This window comes from Octodon degus, unplaced genomic scaffold, assembly GCF_000260255.1.
Source record: "Octodon degus isolate 3935 unplaced genomic scaffold, OctDeg1.0 scaffold00012, whole genome shotgun sequence".
NCBI classification, from domain to species: domain Eukaryota; kingdom Metazoa; phylum Chordata; class Mammalia; order Rodentia; family Octodontidae; genus Octodon; species Octodon degus.
This window is the reverse complement of record NW_004524588.1, coordinates 26,046,177-26,050,390: the sequence shown is the minus strand read 5'-3', so window position 1 is coordinate 26,050,390 and position 4,214 is coordinate 26,046,177. Positions and strand designations below refer to the sequence as shown.

The following is a 4,214-nucleotide window of genomic DNA, read 5'->3' as shown; positions in this document are numbered from 1 at the left end:
AGTAGCATTGATTATAATCTCTATAAGACTGTAATGGCAACCATTTTTTACTATATTGGCAGGCAAAATTGCATTTTCTCCGTCTCAGGTCACTTACCACCCAAATGAGAAATTGTTAATGGAACCAGATCATTAGTTCTTGTGATACTGATTTCTTTGTCACTGCATGAGTGCACATTTCAATGGACAGAGACTATGTAACGATGACTTCTTCTTGTATATTAGGAAGAAACTGGTGAGTTTTGATAAATGGCTCCATTTATAGAATGAAGAATCACCTAACTGAAAATGCTGACCACTGGGCTGGGAAGGCTAAGGCCAGAATGAGAAGGCTGATTCATAACTGTCAAAGAAGTCTAAATTATGAAAATAAGGCAAATACTACTACTGCTAATAATAAAATAACAATGACATTCATACAAGTTGATGTTTGAGGAGCTGCCCCTTTTCTAGTAAGTAAGATAGAAGATTTACATTTATTGGTTTCACTTGATCTTAGCCAAAAGGCCGAGAAGTGATACATTTATTGGTTTAATTAACCTCACAATAACACTCAAATAAATATCACATTGTCAAGCTTAACGATGAATAGATTGAAGTCTAATTGCAAAAGTACTTTTAGCAAAGCTTACAAATGGAGACTTCAAAGCACAAATTCCTTTTGACTGAGCACAGCCTCGATAATATTTTTTACTGTATTATTATGCGCATCTGTATGGTTTGTTTACTATTATTGTTGATAGAAGTACTTCTTTTTGTTGTGTTTTTGCTTGTACTCTAAGTTTTAGAAATTAATTAAGTTATAGTAGGAACTCAATTTTTAAAGCAAATGGCTACATAAGTGTATAAATGAGTGACTATTCTAGTTTTCAACTAGAATTTAACATTGGTGAGGAGGATTTCAGATATATCAGATAAAGTCAAAGAAGCTATGAAGCATTCTGATGTGTTCTCCAACACTTTGCATCCACATGCTTTACATTACTATGACAACATACCTGAAGTTGTGTAATATGTAAAGAAAAGTAATAATTAAAAAGTTACAAAGTTTGGAAGTTAAATGTCCAAGCTCAGGCAAGTCCATAGGTTTGATTTCCACCTCATAGTGGGTGGCTTAACAATGGCAGGAAAATGCATATGTGAGGCAGAAAACCAAAGATGTGAGAGCCCAGGCTTGCTCTTTTGTAAAAACCTCAGGGGAGTGAGCCATGGTACTCTGGGTGCTGTCTTTTGTCCTTCTAGGTCATCTCACCCAGTAACCAAAAGGTCCTTCCTCTGAAAGGTCCCATCATTTCTTAACATTGCCACCACAGAGACCAAGTATCCAACATACGAATTTTTTTTTTTTGGAACCAGGGATTGAACTCAGACCCTTGCACTTGATAGGGAAGTGCTTATTCCACTGAGCCATCTCCCTGGCCCCCAACATATGAATTTTAGAGTACCACTTAACCCCTATCTAAAATAGCACTTATGATTTCCTGGGAACCCATATGTTGTGCTAGCTAAAAATACTGTAAAATGTCCTTTCTGTCTTTATATTTTTTTACATCATGGAATAGATACATTTCTATCAATGTAGTAGAACCAAGAACAAAAAATCACATGATCACCTTAGTAGATGCAGAAAAACTTTTGACAAAGTCCAACACTCATTCATGATGAAAACCCTGCAGAGAATCAAAAAAAGATGGTCTGTATATCAAGCTGATAAAAGTCATCTATGAGAAATCAACAATCAACATAATACTAAATGACTTTCACTTTAAAATCAAGAATAAGACAAGGATGTTCACTGTTTTCACTGTTACTCAAAATAGTTCTGGAAGCATTAGCCAGAGCAATTACATAAGAAAGTGAAAAAAAATAAAAGGAGTAATGATTAGAAAAGAAAGAGTGAAATTGTCATTATTTTCAGATGCCATGATCCTTTACATAGAGGACCCAAAAACTCCACTATGATACTTGTAGATTTAATCACCAAATTCAGCAGTGTAGAAGGATACAATGTCAACACCCAAGATCAGTAGCATTTTGTACACAATGAACACACTGAGAAAGAAATTAAGGAAACCATGCCTTTCATAATAGCATCAAAAAATGAAATACTTAGGAATCAGTCTCACAAAGAATATAAAAGAATTATACAAAGAAAATTCAGTAATTTGAGAAAAGATCTTGAAGAAGAGAAAATGGAAAAATATTCCATGTTCCAGGCTAGGAAGAGCCAACATTGCAAAAATGGCCATATTCCCAAAGTTTTTATACAGATTCAATGCAATCCCAATTAAAATATCATTAGTATACCTCATAGAACTACAGGAAATTCTCCTCAAATTCATTTAGACCAAGAAGAGACCCAGAATATCAAAAGCAATCCTGGGAAACAAAGGAAAGGCACGAGGTATCACAATCCCTGACCTGAAAACATACTATAATGCTATTGTGATGAAATCAGCGTGGTACTGGTATAGAGACAGACCTGAGGATCAATAGACCAGATTAGAAGACTCACACACAACTACAAACACCTTACCTCAGATAAAGGCACCAAACAGGTTCACTGGAAGAAAGATAGCCTTTTTCATAAATGGTGTTAGAAAAACTGGCTTTCCACATGCCAAAGGCTAAAACTAAACCCATGCCTATCACCATGCACAAAACTAAAGGAAACTCTCCTCAAATTCATTCACAATACATCTTCACAATATGCCTGCCCCTACATCATGTTCCAGCCAAGGTACAAGCTGTTCCAACTTGAAAAAACAAAATTTAGGCCAGTCAGCTTGCTAAGACACTCTCTGTCACTCATCCATATGTGTACATACCACAGAACAGAAATGTTTCAGAGGACCAAAAATATTCATGGACCAAATATCTAAATATTAAAACAGAAACAGTAAATCTTCTGGATGAAAATGTAGGTAGAAATCCTAAAGACATAAGGATAGGTAGAATTCGTGAGTAAAAACCAAACTGCACAGGAAATACTTCAAAGAATCAACAACTGGGATCTCATCTTTTTAAAAAGTTTCTGCACTTCAAAACAGATCTCCAACTGAATAAAAAGAAAACCCACAAATTGGGAAAAACTATATCCAACTGCCCCTCCAACAAAGGCTTTCTATCCAGAACACATAAAGAATTAGTATTTGAAACATATTGAAGAACTCCTTTAGTAAAATCTCATAGAAGTGAAAGTCCTGGACTGTGTTGTGTCATTTTGAAACTCAGTTCTTTGTTCTTAGTGAACTATATGTGTATTCCCTTGGTCAGTGATTAAAGAAACAAAATAAAACACTGGGGGCCAAAAAGAAGTGAAACATGACATACAATTATTATTTGTTGAGAAGTCACATGCATTTCCATATACTACTTCATTATTAGCTCAAAGTATGGGGGACAAATTCCTACAAGCAGATCAGCATAAACACACACACACACACACACACACACACACACACACACACACACACGCATGCACGCGAAATAAGGTGCCAGAGTGCTTTCATGTCTCCTAATTCACTAACTTTCTCCTTGTAAATGGAACCCTTCAGAAAGTGATAACCACACAGAAGAGATATATGCCTATTTGTGGAAAGGAAAAGAGGAATAATAGAACAAATAATATTAAAAAATTCATTTTATGCAATAGCTCTCAAAAAATTCACAATACATCTGCCCCTAGATCATGTTCTACCCAAGGTACAAGCTGTTCCAACTTGAGAAAACAAAATTTAGGCCAATCAGCTTGCTAAGACACTCTCTATTGCTCATACACATGTGTTTGTACCACAAAACAGAAACATTTTGGAGGGCCAAAAATAGACACTCAATTTGACAAAATATTCAATAATATTTCTCCATAAAGCAAATTTCTGTGTTTATTTCATGCAATTAACTTTCTGAAGGCAAATTTGTTTGCTCTTGGCACTGTCTCTCACCCTCTGCCTCTCCGTCTGTGTCCTACCTAATATTCTGCATAAAATGCTTTTCTGCCTAAGCCCCTGTCTTTAAGTTTTACAACACCCTCTGCTTGCAGAGTCAAATGGACATCACATTGCAGGGCTAGAACAGACACCTGTGTCCACGGGCCATGGAGATGGGTGGCTTGGTGTGCATAGATTACACCTGTCATTTGACATGAAAGAATGCAACCTGCAAGGTTCATTAGCTGAATAAAATTTATACTGAACACAACCAGAGGCAAGAAA

The 4,214-nt window shown here is 35.9% G+C and overlaps 1 pseudogene; it reads right to left on the bottom strand.

Annotated features, from left to right (window-relative positions):
* Nucleotides 1-369: 369 nt before the first annotated feature.
* LOC111815201 lies at nucleotides 370-519 on the bottom strand (annotated as a pseudogene).
* Between the last annotated feature and the right edge of the window lie 3,695 nt (nucleotides 520-4,214).